Raw genomic sequence first — 15512 nt, 5'->3', positions numbered from 1 at the left:
ACAAGATCACGTCGTATGAAACAGCCACTACTGTAATTTTTCAAACAAAATTATTTGTGGCCTCAGAACAATTTCTGGTTACCATGGCAACACACCAAGAGGTTCCCTATGCACCAACTAAGGGATTTAACAGGGATTAAATAAAAAGATAATTGAATCAATATTAAACTAACACATGCCCAATGCAGTCAATCGGTCACACAGACCAAATCATTAAAGGTCTTCAAGCACTGTTTGAATTTACTCTGTCTCTGTCCAGAAAAAAAACACACAAGGTATTTCCCTTCCTGATGCTCAGTTTTTCTTTGGCTACCTATTTCCACACTACGGCTGCATAAATAGAGAATTCAACCTGAGAGGCTAGAAATTCAGACCGCCATGCAAAGCCTGTTATGATCACATCTACTATTATTTTTCTGAACGCACCCATTTGTTTGCATGGAGACACTTTTAACACGTATGTACTGGTTTGGAGTGAGGATAGTTGCTCCGTGTCGCTCCAGGGAGTGGAGGTGAATCTGGCTGCGTCTGATGGTAGAATGCAATTAGTTTAAGTGCCTGTCCCAGTGTTTTACTGGCCTGATTTCACAGCAGGGAAATGAATGAGGCACTATTGACAATGCCCTGGGTGTGCTCTAAACACAGCATACAATAAATATTGAGCAGTCAGTGGCAAGCAGCGCATATGCCCACTCAAGTGCTTTCAGCGGCAAATATTATAATATGACTGCATTCAATTCGTGTCAACTTTATTTATACAGTATCTTATCACTATGGCAATTACCTCGGGGGCACTGTTCATATAGAGCAACTTGAACTAGTGTGTAACTACTGTTACACATCAGATTGAATGCTTTGTGAGATTACAAACCTTTCAAGATGTTGATGCTACTAAGAACCACAAGAAATCCCGTAGCGACAGCAACAAGATATTGTCGTTCATCATTCCTAACCAGATATGTATTAACTTTATGGATTAGGCCACAGAAAAAAGACACAGAAAGCACAAAGTGACTTTTGTGTTTTGTTTACTTTCAGAGACATATGACTGAATGATTAGTCTGGAAAAATTGTGAACTGAAGAAGCAATAACAAAAAAAAATAAAAATCTAATTTGTCTGGGGGCGTGATGGCAGCTGACACGTTCATGGATCAAATTTAGCAACGGGATACAAAAATTACTGGCCTGTAAATACACCAGCCACTTGGGAAAATTCGCCTGAAATTCCCGATGGCCACCTGATCAGAAATCTCTGACAGATTATGACGAACCATTCAAGATTCAAGATTCAAGAGTTTTTTATTCGCCATGTTTGAGCGTGCCAAACAAGGAATTTGACTTCGGTAAATCACAGCCTCTGTTCAACATTTAGGTGACTAACAACAACACTCAGGACATGTGAAGAACGAAAGATATTCTCAAACACCCCCTGATCTTAAACCAGGGGGTGTTTGAGAATATCTTTCGTCCATCCGGTGTGTTGTGCGTTAAAAGGAATTTTCCCTTCCCTGATCCACTTGGAAACGAGGATTAATTTTTTTTATTCATAATCAGTACATTTGCAAATCCTCCGTGATTGTGATGTGAAACAAAACAATAGCTAATTATCCTCTCATTTGGTCACAAGTACCCCAATTTGCCGCACTAAAAAATTACTAGCAGATTTGCAACCACAATCTAAATTAGTAGCTATGCGAACGCTCATTTTAGCTTCATTTAGTCCCTTATACTGCTTTTCTTCTTTGTATTTTGTGGCTGTCTGTGTTGCCTGTGGCACCGTGCTACATCTCACAGGTTAGACTTAATACCGACATCATGTCTTGGTGTTCAGTGAGGACACTTGCGATTATCAACGGAGATATTATGTGTGTGGTATGCTGTGTTGGTCGTCTCAACTGCACAATAAGAGCAGTGAGCCAATTTTTTCCTTGCCTAGGGGTCTCTCACATTTTAAGAAATGGTTACAATCTTACAAAGCATTATGTGCCTACCCTTATTAAGATGACTACTAAGGGAAATGTAGAGGAGATAATCATGTTGATGCTGACTTGACAGTCAACATCTGTCCCAAAGCACCCTTCTGGGAGCAGGCACACGTTCATGTGCTTCCCCAGGCAGTTACTAAAAGCACATGATTCGAGTAGTAATTCAATGGAGGGAGCAGGCTGATTTAGTTTCCCTCTCAGATCCACAACACTAGCAGCTCTAATGGGATTGCCGTGAAATGCGAAAAGCATGGACAGCGGATGTTTGGAATCACTGGATTGGATTTTAGCGGCTGTCACCCACTGCCTCACACTATAATGTATGACAGAAGGGAACAGGAAACAAACATTGACAGCAACAGTTCAGTGTATGATTGGTAACGGAGCAAACTATTGTGTCTCTCTTGTTGACAACGGGCACTGGTTAACTGCAGTCCATCGATTTCTGTAAAACTGAAGACACACCAACAATTTTAGACCATTCCTCATGAGCAAACTGGCTCTGGCTGTCTCAGTTTTGAAGGGTTCCTTCCTTCTCCAGACTGCGAAAGACTATTTTGTGTTATTCATTGCATTGGGATGAAGATTTAAACTAGCACACTGAGTCAAAATCTGGGGGTAAAAACTAACTATCCATACCGGTCAGGGGTCAACACAGCAAGTTACCTACTGAGCATCTAACCTCATTTTCTAAGGATGATACATTAAATTGACCTCAATTTAAATCCACAAAACTACAAAATGGCAACCAGCTTCAGCTCCATATTTCAAGCTTCAACCCATTCTGCTGGGTCAAAATAATTAACCCAACCTTGGGTAATAACAACACATTTTGTGAATTTGTAAAAATACAACGATTCACCACAATAAACACCTTCCAAACTTAATTACCTCAATATTGACCTCACAGCTACTGTGCCTCTTCAATTAAGCAGAAAAACATTCCCAGCACAGAATGCCCTCTGTGTGTCACTATTTAACTGTGTGGCCATTACAAATGCACAACATGAAGGCGGTCTGAAATCAATTAAAGTGCCTGTGATATCCTTCCCCACCCTCATTTTCATATCCAACACGATGTGACACAGAGGGTAAGCGCCTATCATCGTCATGTCTCTAAATTAGCCACAAATGTTGGTCCCCGAGTCCTGAGTTCGTCATGTATACCATCCACAGAGCCACGTACAAAATAAAGAAGCCTGAAATAAACATCACCATGACCGTGGTTCTATTTGATTTAAAAATACCACTTGAGACGTGTTGATTTATTTGATAAGCTAACCACAATTGATGTGTTTTGTCCGTCTGATAAAAGCAAAAGCGGAAAAATCACCAGCTTGAGTTCATCATGTGAGCTTTTAGAGCGAGCCGAGTATCACTCACAAAGACGTAGTGGGCCACCACTGACACTTTAGTACACAATAGGATTAGGAAGGCTAAATCTGTAAACACTTGTGCCAGCCATGTTAAAGTGAGACTATAACAACTTGCTGGGTTTTCAGCCAGAATGAAAAAAAAAACAAACACGCTGACACCTTACCATTTTGAATTGCCCCCATAATTTTTTAATTAGTAATGCATCATCAGTAGAATTGTATGAACCCGTCGTATTGCTCCTCATCTCATTTACAAAAACTACTGAGTACAAGGTGAACCTCATGAAATCACTGTTGCATAGTGAAATTACGTCCATGCCCCTCCTTCACCACCAACACCAGCACTTCAACTCAAAGAAATGTGAGGAATGCTATGGACTCAAACGCAGCTATCGTTTAAACTTAAAGCTATGATCGAGCAGGATAAGCAGTGTAGAAAATGAATGGAAGAACTGAGTTAGTATCTGGAAACATAAAATGACAAGTGTTCATAAATCTTATGACACTTTAGCTGTAATTTCTACAATATTTTTTTTAAAAAGAAATGCATTGTTTTGTGGAGGAGAAAATGGAAGAAAGGGGAAAAAAAAGAAGACAGGCTGCTGACATGCATTTTCATTTCCCTTTTTGTGTTATATATAGTGTCCATAAGTAGCTTGTGCACCGCCTACCTTTTATTATAATAAAGCCACTGGAAAAAGTCATGATATTTTAGACTGTCTGATAGATTTTCCTTGGCAGACAATGAAGGAAAAACACTTCCGTGGGTCTATGCATAGTTTTGACCCAGAATTCTTCCTCTCGGTGGTCGACCATTGTTGTAAAGTGCCACAAGAGCTCAAGTTCTCCACATTCTCATTCAAAAATACCATCTGGCCATAATGTTACTAATGAACAAGTTGTAATCATATACAATAGAAAATACCAATGGAGAATGACAAGGCAAGGCAAGCATCCTTCGTCCACATCCGCACACTATGCCTCAAGTGAAAGGGCAATCAATGTGTCCCAAAGCCCACGTCACACACCTAGAGAGTCCTTGAAGAAATGAAATATGTGTGTGTGCGTGACGGTGGTGGTGGGGTTTTTAGGTTCAGGACACCGCACACACAATTAACCCATGTGATATTTTGGCAAACAGTAGGTGGTTGATTGGATGAAAAGGGTCAGCTATTGTGTCCTGAGGTTGGCTTGACAAAGGAAGTGCTTGATTGAACAGTCGCTGACCACGAACTATTTTTTTTTCCAAATAAAGAGATTTTGTGGGAATAACGTGCTAATTATGAACAATTTTTAAAAGTATGAATTGACTGGACTAGGCTAGGGGAAGGAAAAAACCTCCTTTTGAAAATAGTTTTGTTTGGTTTTAAATCAACGTCTCGGGTGATATCGCATTACTTTCTGCTAAACAGGATTTTGCTGTATTTTTGTTATTTTCTTTGGGAAAAAAATGTTATCACTGGATTTGCAGAACTGATTGTTGCCAAAATCCGAATTAGAATTCAGTGGAATGAAAACAAAAGAATGACAAAAATGTTGCTTCTCCTTCAGTAGGACCACATCCCTGAGTCAATTGTGCATCACTTCCTTTATCCCTTTATCCAACACTCTATCCAATTATAAAGAGAATATGTATGAGACTTAAAGTCAGGCAACAGAGAGCACAGGCACACCACCCCATAATGACACTGCCGAAAGTTACTGATCCAAATGACTGTGTAAAGTTTAATAATGCAGGACCCAGTTTTGTTAGCAATAATGAAGACGCTGTTTCCCCAGGATCAATTTCCCAAAGTTTCTAGGTTGCTACAAAGCCCGAGTCAGACTGGAGGCAACAGATTTTAGGGCCACTGGGAAATGTGTCTAACCCCGCAGTTGTTATTCACTGATGTGCACACAAGTTAATAACTAATAGAGCGGCAGATTTAGACGTTACATATATTACAGGAGCTTGTTGGGCCAGGAAACCAAGTTTGGAGTGCTGGTAATTCATAGGTGTCTGGTCAGGCCAAAGGTGGTCAACTTTTAAAGGGTTGTGCCACGGTGAATAAATTCTCGAGGACCATGCCGTAGTGATGAGGCTCACCGTTCTTGTTTCATAAGCTGCTCTTGCAGAGGAATGTCAAATGTCAACGATATCAGCTCAGTGGGAAAAACAGAACTAAAGGAGACAACTCTACTGACAAAAATTTCTCATTTGGAACATGATGTGCAAATTCAAATACAGGTAGGTGAAAATGGAAGCTCAACGAGTTACCGAAGCTGCGGCGAGACAGGAAGCATCAGTCATCGACACTCCCAATCCACTTTGTCTATTCATAGCCACAGTGGTCGTGATCCCGAAGTGAACCAGTCTGCTATCTGCAGCCATTTCTTCTGCTTGGTTAGCCAAGCAATGAATTTTCCTGAATAAAAGTGCAGAGATAAACTTTGATTGTAATTAAAAATGATGCTAGCCTGAAATACTGTGATGTAGATAAAATCATTTGCTCCATAGCACAGTACGTATTGTGCTGAACTACTAGATCGGTTGAGAAGTTTATTCCTGTGGGAATATCACAATGTGAAAATTTCCCTCTCGATTGACAAATAGACTCAATAACGACAATCACAACAGGCAATACATTACATGAAAAAAAAATCACCATGAAAAGTATTGCCATTACAAAAACCTGCATAAACCCAATTTCAAAGAATGAGGTAATTTTTCCTCCAGATAGCTTGGAATAAATGGAAACCAGAAGTACGTAAGGAGCTGCCGTGCACAGGGTCAATTTAAAAAAAATACCACTTTATTTTCATATTTTCCCTCGAAAAGACACCCAATTCTGTGTCAATAGCACTACAGTATATCCTTGAAAAAAAAAAACGCCTTTTGTTCTTGAAGAAAATTCTCTGAAAAAAAATACAACCCTTTGTTCTCGTGAAGAAAAGGCCTTTATTCCTGTAATAAAACGTCTGTATTCATGCAGGGATGATTTATGTGATATGTCACAATCACAACAGAGCTTTTAATGACCCGAAGCTGAGGTAAGGAGGAGTAATTGGTTTATTATGTTTGTTTTAATGGCGGCCAGTCCCCAGGTAGGTACTATGCACTTATCATGCCAAAATCCAGACCAGTTTTTTTTAAAATATTATTATTATGATTATTATTATCATTTGGATAATGACTGACTGTTACTGTTCTGCTACTGTAAATTAATTTGCATTTTTAATAGCTGTTTTTGTAATAAGTTGTAAGTTGTAATATATTGTATTTAAAATAAGGAAAGGAGGACGAGAACGATGGAGCCAACACGCAAGCAGTAAGGAATCACAAATCCTTCATTCCAAATTATTGTCTGACCTGATCTGAAAAGCAAATGCTCATTTAAAGGTGGCTCACAATCTTCACCCTTGGTTGTATTTTAACAGCGGTTGAAAAATTGCTTTTATATTGGACATTACACGTCAGTCAGAGTGACTTTTCTTTTTCTTTTTTTTTAAATCTGTCATGCCGGTCATTAGATTCACATTAAGATGATAGACTTCAGTGGACTCATGTCCATATTTCCAATAATGGTTTGCGTTTTTTTTAAAAATCCTAATTGTATGCTGAGTTCACAGACGGTCTGTTCTGAACTGGCAGGCCAGATGTTACCGAATTTTTTGCTCTAGACTGACTGCAGTACCTCGAATGCAGCTGCCAAGCTAACATACTGAGTATCACGGCTTTGGGAAGCATTCTTAAAAGGTTTGTAAAACATAAGAATCATGCCATGACCACGTGAATTATTTAAACCCAATGGTTCCTACAACACAAATACTCTCTTTTGCGTAGGGCTTGTTCTCCCTCGCTGTAGTAGGGGCCACCATTTTGCTGTTTAGCGCGAAGCAATTTAGCGACGGTGACATAAAAAAAGGCACCATCGTAAAAATTCCTGCTGTCTCATTTACAGACATTGATACAGCAGCATTATGAACTCCACCGCAGAGTTCTCTCTGTAATGTCCTGTTAAGCCTTTCCATAAAACCAGGTGAGGCGTAACATTACTGGATTAAAACTCCTATGTCAAAGAGGGCATGTTTTTCTTCGTTTAAGTTTCACAAGTGACATTTTTTTTTCCAGACAATACAGATCTGTCTGTATCGAGCAAAATTATTAACTGCGTTGTTATTAATCATGTGCAACTTTGCCACCAAGATGGCGGGTTTAGTGATTATCTTATGCTAATTTCCAGCCGAGCGTGAAAGAGAGTTGTTATAGTTCACCCCCACACCACCACCACCAAAGAAAAGATCCACACAGTCATCACTGTTTCTCTGCGACAACTTCTCCCTTACAGTTTCCAGCCTCATTATTTTGCCAAATATGTTTTTTTCATGTCACATATCATCTCACAGGAGGTCTCCCCTTGTGGAGGTGAGATTTTCAAAATGATACTGAAGGGTGCTAGTGTTAAAAATATCAAGGTGAGGAAGACAATGCAAGCTTTAGAAAGCTGAGAGAGCAACTTGCAATTCTTGGTGATGAGCTCAAAAGATTTCTTTGCCGCTGCACTTTCGCTGACCGAAAAGAAATTGCTTGCACTTTTAATTGCATGGTGTCTTACTAGGCTGCTGCAGGAAATCTTAAAATGTCAGATTTTCTTCAAACATTCTCTCCTCCCCGCTCTCTCTCTCTCTGAACTAAAGAGTGATGAGTCGCCCACCATTTAATGACTTAATGGCTTGGCTTAAAAGCAACCAAAAAGTACATTTTGAAGCCTGTCATAATACAGGGAATCAGTACTCTCCTCACATATGACCAATCCTCCTTTGTTGGACATCGACCTTGGTCAGCAATGTCGTAACAATCCTGTTTGTCTACCCATGACACAACGTCATTTCTTGGAATTAAAAAAATGACGCTCAGTTGAATAGAGGACAGGGCATGAGGAGAGCGTCTTAATTGTAGGTCCAAAATGTCCTTCATGGTCCAGAGGGAAAGAAAACAAGCATGGACATTGGACTAAAACACACTGTACATATTTTTTTTTATCCTTGGTTTGTTTCCACAAGAGGTACTCGTCGTTCTAAACCGGCACCCGTTGTTTCGATCAATTCCCCTGTTGCATCTTCCCTTTTTTGTCATCTCTGTCGGAGATAAAATTTGGTTAATGATAGATATTTGTGCCTGTTGACAGAGGGTAAATTGTCCTCGCATCAGCTGAAGGATGGGGCTCATATTTAGGCTCAGAACCAGTCTGCTTCGATGTGAGAAATTCAAAATGAGATGTCAGACTTTGACAGAATGTATTCTAACACATGTGAAGGCTAATACATAGTAGTGTGTGAAGCTTTTTGATTATTTCAGGATGCCAAGGTGAATCTGGAAATTTTCCAGTGATATTTATGATAGAATTGCCCCATTATGGTCCAGTCTGTCATTACTCATTTTTGACCAGCAAGGTTATATTTTAAATAGCACATGTATTGTCTTGACATTTCGAAGCTTTTTGATGACAGTAAAAAGTCCTCCATTGTTGTCTGATGCTGGATTTACAATATGATTGAAGAGACACATTTGCTCAGTTGGGGAGCATAAATAGAAAGAACACAAAGAATCCGATGTCCTCGGGTTTGAATCAGACGTTGATGATCATTTTGTCTATCAATACAACGACTGGGGTAATTTCAATATGATAGGGGTGACTGTAAAACAGAATTATATTACATGTGAGACCTCATTGAATGTGACAATTCATCTTTTCTGGACAGTCTTTCCAAACTATAACTGCATATACCGCAATTTCCAGGCTACAGTATATTTATAGATTTTTACTTACAAGCTTTGTCACCAGTGGATTTATCAATATTCTAGTCACATCTGACCAATGAAAATAACAAACACAACAAAATGTACCAATGATGCTGTTCTGGTCCGCACTCATACTGAATATTGATATTGTCATTTGCGAAATTCAGTGGGAAACATGGATGACGAAATATTTTACCGATATACTCAGTGTTAGTGCTATTTGCTATGTCAGAAATCCTTGTGATAGTATTTTCAGTTTTTGTTCTGACTTGATAAAAATCGCACAAGACAGGTTCTCACTCCCTGATATTTTCACTTGTGTTTTTGTATTGCGCAGCTGTTCCTAATGTTATGGTGTATGAGTGTTTGCAGTGCAGTCTTGATCTTTTTTTTTTTTCTCAGCGGGCAGCAGTTATTCGCAGGTAATCTGGCCCGTTCTTGGGACCAGATGTCTCTTTGCAACTACACATTTATTGCTAGCCTTGGTCTTGAACATTTAGCGACTTTCGGCTAATTGTGTTGGGTCTTTGCCATTGTTCTTTCATTACATGCTGGAAGATGAAGTACAAAGCAAACTACTGACAGACTTAATGATTGTCCAGCAAAAAAAATATACCAAAACACTACATAATTTGATATTGTCCCGAGAGAAACTGCTATCTGAACATCAACAGTCCATTAAATAGATTAGTCTGATTGGCAAGTTGCTGAAAATATTAAGTTTGTTCTGTTCCAATGCATAGATAGATAGACAGATAGACAGACAGACAGACAGACAGACAGACAGACAGACAGACAGACAGACAGACAGACAGACAGACAGACAGACAGACAGACAGACAGACAGACAGACAGACAGACAGATAGACAGATAGACAGATAGATAGATAGATAGATAGATAGATAGATAGATAGATAGATAGATAGATAGATAGATAGATAGATAGATACGTTAATATACCGTAAGTTGATAGATATGCTCTGTGTTTTTTCTGAATAAGACTCTCCTACACGCACACACACACACACACGCACACACACACACACAAGCACTTTTTCTCCCATGATCTCATAACTCCCCCTCAAGCCCTGCAGTCCCGATGCCATAGTGAAGCAACACTGAAGGGAGCTTGCTTATTCTTCCAAGGCAACACACAAACGAATGCGGTTTGAGCATTATATGGAGTCTTTCCGTCCTAGTTTCTGTCTGTCTGTTTGCCTATCCCTCTCAGGGGGAAGGTCACTGTTATCACGCTCAATTTGATTATGTCTTAATCCAATCAAGCAAAGCACAAGCCCCATTGATTTCGGAGACATAGAATAATGCTTATTGGGCGTACAGGCACATTGTTGATTCCTGGACAAGGTTAAGTCCGGGGGAAAATATCTTATCTGACACTGAGCCGTTCACTGAGCATGTTTGCTTGTTTCCTCGATTCACCTTTCTTGAAGCGAAATGCAAAGTAAACTGTCAGCTCGTGTTGTATTCACGGGCCATTTCTGCCCACTTGTGTTTAGTGAGAATGTTACTAACAGCAGACTTCCAACCAGAATCCCACAATAGCCCCAGAAGATGAAATGCCTGATTGCACCTCACAATATAATCCATCCAAGAGGGAGTGCTTGAGATGCTGACTGGCGAGCCAAACAGCAAAGATGCACCCAGGAATAGTTTGCATGTGGAGATGGATGACGAGGCAGCGTGAGCTGCATGAGAAGACCCCGGAATACAGAAGAAAAGCGGGATGATGGAGCGCTAAGCAGCTTTCTGTCTCTCAAATACATCTGAAGCAATGTGACAACACACCAAAGAACATGGAAGTCACATGTGCACGTAAAAGTGAAATGAAGCACAGGCACATGTGGTGAGTCAGCACTCGGAAGATTTGCCCTTCAGCCGTCATGCTGCCAATCAGTCACTTAAAAGCACATTAAGATAGCGGCCTGCTTGGAATTACATTTAGATGACCTGCCTTGCCCTCGTCTGAAGCTCACGGTCTAGGACAGTTGTTGGATGTTAAATTTTCAGTGGAGCAAAATCTGGCTGACCTTTTTTTTTAAGTGTCCCCACCTCTGCAATGAAAATAGAGGAGCAATGTGCCTGCAGTGTTGTGCCCCCACGCATTCCCACCCTCTCAAAGCAGCATGAGGCAAGCTGGATGATGACAAGAGCTTTTGGGGAATGGCCAGGCCCACTCACCTTCTGGTTCAGCACACAGTGTGCACAGTGATTCTAGACAAGGAGCACAGAGAAATAAAAGGGACATGGTCAGGGACAGGTAATATATAATGCAAATTTTATGACTCTCTTTGTGAGAGAAAAAAAAAATCCAGCATAAGCAGCAAGGAAAGCAACTTGTAAAAACATGCTGCTTGTAATGTCTTTTCAGAGCAACACCCGTGTGTACCACAATTGAGACCACCATGTATATTATGACTATCAGCGACATGCAGCTGCTTAATAGCAGATTACAATGCAATGTCAGGCACGAAACCAAAATGAAGAGACAAGACCCGGCATAATATTCCTTCGGATAACCATTGCCCTATAAAGTAGACGTAACGTGCGCTGGCAACAAAATGAGCACATATAGTGGCATCTCAATTCAAGGCTGGTGCAACATGCACGTTATCCTTTATTTGTAATGCCCGTGTTGTATACAGGAGCTCATAATTTAAAGCTTGAAAACTGGTGTACTATTCGAGGAAATCATGTCTGCTGTCCTCAACAGATGAGAAGTAGATGTTATTCACACCAATACTAAAAACACGTTATTTCTTCCAACAGTTATGCCAAGCCAATTTTATTTATTTATTTATTTATTTATTTATTTATTTATTTATTTATTTATTTATTTATTTATTTATTTATTTATTTCGTTCGTTCGTTCGTTCGTTCGTTCGTTCGTTCGTTCGTTCGTTCATTCATTCATTTTGCATTTATTTATTTATCTTAAGGCAAGAATCGCTTAAGTGCAAATGGGAGAATATGGCCCTAAATTCATAAGCATCAAGTTTAAATATATTTTAGATTAAATGAAAGCGATGCTTCACCCTAACAAAAGTAACCTGAATAGCAATGTATTGTCCTTTTTTGTGAAAAGCACTGCACACAACTGTTTGTGATTCAATGCATAAATAGGGTGAAGTTATTGGAGCAGGAAAGTGTAATTAAATGCAAATTGTGTTTTTTCTGTCATACGCCTTCCATTCTCAAAGCATATCAACGCAGGAGAGACCATTGTTTGATGTCCATTCAATAAACAACAGTGTGGTAAATTCCACCCTGCTCCAGCGCTCTGTTTTGAAATACTGCAACAAAAAAAACAGGGCAAAACAGTGCTGAAAAGTGGGTTGAGAATTTTGTGCCAAAAAAATGAAAACAACTGAACTGACCCCAGAAGGGACTTATACAATTTATGAATCTGTGAGCAGCAACCAAAAGTTGCTTGGCTATTAATCGAAACTAATACCTTTTCTAAATGCCGAGATTATTACCATGCATAGTGGTGATGAAGTAATAAGCGATCATGTCCACAGGCTGTATTTGCAATCCCAAAACACCTACTTGGATCTTATGACTAACACAACTGAAGCCAGAAATGCCTGGGTTGTTTTTGATGCCAAGGCTTTTTTTTCTCCAGATAATTAGTGGTTTATTTAGATCATCAGAAACCTTGGTTTTCTAACTATTAATCTCTGGATGTCTTGTGATTTACATGACACCCCTTTAAGAAAAATAAACAGTATCACTAAGTAAGGCAAAGGCTGATTTATATACCAAGTGTAAAGCCAACACAAATAAATACCAACAAATAATTCAATCTAATATGGGAGTACCAGACTAAAATAATTTGAAAATGTAGAATCTAGAGTTAGAAAGAGACTATTAAATAATATAAATATAAATAATAAATAAATAAGTAAATGAACACATCCATAAATACATAAAAATAAATAAATAAATAAATAAATAAATAAATAAATAAATAAATAAATAAAAGACAATATCTCTAAAATGACACATCAAGTGAAACTTTTTTTGTTTGGATCTTTGACATTAAACACTTCGCAAACTGTGGGAGCGCAGTGGCAGACATCTGAAGCCTAAAGTAAATTTACTGGTTTAATTACCTTCCGTTCCCTACAGTATAATTCCAGTGCCAGAGCAATTGGTGCACTCAGCTGGTCATGCTTGTTAAAATCTAAAGCTCTCTTAAATTTCCCTGCGTAGCGCTTGTATTGATCTAGGTCACATCGCTTCTTCATTGTGGGAACTGGTCTTGTGTAAGTCTCATTGGCTTTCAACAACAGGTTTTAAAGTGACTGTCGGCTGTTAATCCTCAGATAAACTTAAAAGGTTATCGTTTTTGAGCCATTATGCGCTCATAATGGTGTAAATCTGGTTCAACTGTATCTAATCTATAAAGATCTTAAAGGCTCTGAAAATCTTCTGTATTCTCTTAATGAATAAAAAAGAAAATCTAATGAGCAGGGAATTACCTATCCAAATAAGAGAGATTTAAAAAACTGTGGTTATCACAAAAACATTTCAAAAGAAATGATACAATGCAATCCGCACGCAATATGTATTAAAAATAAATACTAACAAATTCACAAGAATACAATCTACATTTACACAACACTGACAGTACTGATTTTATGTATAGCTTAAAATTTCCCTCCAGGACCTTACATGCTCTTGAAACACTGGCAGATGTTTAAAGCCATTTTAGGACAAGAACAAGAAAGGAGTATCAATCTCATTGTCAAAGGAATGGAAGCATGAAATAAAGAGCAGCGTGTGAAATGGAAATTGCAGATGAAGGACAATTAGTTCACTGATGACAGGTGATTTAAACTAAACAGCGATAAAACTTGCAGCGGCTCTTTAAACCATAGTAATTTACTATCCAAGCTTGTGTAAACAACCTTAAAGCAAATCTTGGTGCTGCTGATTGCTCGCTGGCTGAGCAGTAAACTAACACACAATTCATGAGGGTCTGCGGTGTCCCCTGACATCATAACATCTCCAAACAAAACATACAAGGGGATCAAATCTAGTGCCTTGATATTATAATGTGTTCATCCATAATTAAGGCCTTCATTTCCATATTAGCGGGACTTGGTTCCACCTTCCCTGTTATCTGAGCCCACACATCTGGAGACGAGCGAGAGGCACGGAGGCTAATGAGTAGTGCTTGGCAGTAGTTACCATATTTTGCGGACTATAAGGCGCACCTAAAAACCTAAAATGTTCCCAAAAGTGCGCCTTATACATGGACCAAATTCCTAAATTTAAACTGGCCCGAAGCATTGTGTTATGAAATCAATCATAAGTGGCCCGCTGAAGAATATGAATCATGAATCAAAAAGACTATGGATCATTATTTTGTGATTATAAAGTCATTTGTTGCATCTGAAGTTGAAATAAAAAAGATAAAATGGAGAATGATTTGATTTGGATTAAAAATCTGACATGATGCATTAATGGTGCGCCTTATAGTCTGGTGCGCCTTATATAAGGACAAAGTTTTAAAATGGGCCATTCATTGAAGGTGCGCCTTATAGTCCGGTGCGCCTTATAGTCCGGAAAATACGATACGTTACAAGAAGTGACGTTATGGGTTTGACTATAACATTTCTCCGTAGCAACTGGCTAACATTTTAACATTATTAAACATGAACAAAAGCATCTTTGAAGGGATCCTGAACCACAACTACCCATCCTGGTGCAGAATGGTCAACCAAATATCCAAATACTTGAAACTAGGCTTGCGCCTGCATAAAAATGGCTATGCCAGCACATCTGCAGGTATCGTCTACGAAAATAGAGCCAATGTCTAGTAGAGTGGAGGCCAATACTTGAGAAATTACAAACTTTTGGACATTATTGGTGGTTGTAAAAAAAGCTTTGTTTGTTGACACGGGGTTAATAAATGGAGGTACACACTCGCGATAAGTTGGTTCCACGATGAACATGAAACACACACAATCAAACATACTGCACACACAATACACACACTATATACGCTCCTTGTTTACTCAGCTTCATTCGAGCAAATCTCCAGCGAAACCATCAGACTCGCCACTCTCATCTATGTGGACAATCACCGATTTCAGTTTACCTTCCCCTTGACTGGCACAATCCATCTTCAACAAGCCCCACTGCGTCTGCGTATATCAGCGCAGGCTTGTGTGAGGGCAGCCTCCCCATGGAGCTGATTTAGCACTTCTCAAAGGAGAAGCTGTGTCGAACGCAGGCCTAAAGGAGAGCTCATCGGGTCGGCAGTGTAAGCCTTTCCGGCCTCTTTGGGGCCTAATTACAGTGCACCGGCACACAGATTTACTCTCGCTCTCTCTCTCCC

General features: G+C 39.3%; 1 protein-coding gene across 8 annotated transcripts in view; it reads right to left on the bottom strand.

The window, feature by feature from the left end:
• dlgap2a (discs, large (Drosophila) homolog-associated protein 2a) overlaps positions 1–15512 on the bottom strand; it is a 95749-nt gene that overhangs the window by 37992 nt on the left and 42245 nt on the right. Inside the window, exon 2 of one of the 8 annotated variants that reach the window (XM_049739749.2) lies at positions 11345–11377. The exons of the other annotated variants lie outside the window; for them this stretch is intronic. The gene's annotated coding sequence lies outside the window, so the exon portion shown is untranslated. The remainder of the gene's footprint in view (positions 1–11344; positions 11378–15512) is intronic. 8 annotated transcript variants of the gene reach the window in all.

The sequence above is a fragment of the Syngnathus scovelli genome, chromosome 14 (assembly GCF_024217435.2).
Source record: "Syngnathus scovelli strain Florida chromosome 14, RoL_Ssco_1.2, whole genome shotgun sequence".
In the NCBI taxonomy this organism is placed as follows: Eukaryota; Metazoa; Chordata; class Actinopteri; order Syngnathiformes; family Syngnathidae; genus Syngnathus; species Syngnathus scovelli.
The sequence above is the reverse complement of the archived record's forward strand: the minus strand, read 5'-3'. Positions and strand labels throughout refer to the sequence as shown.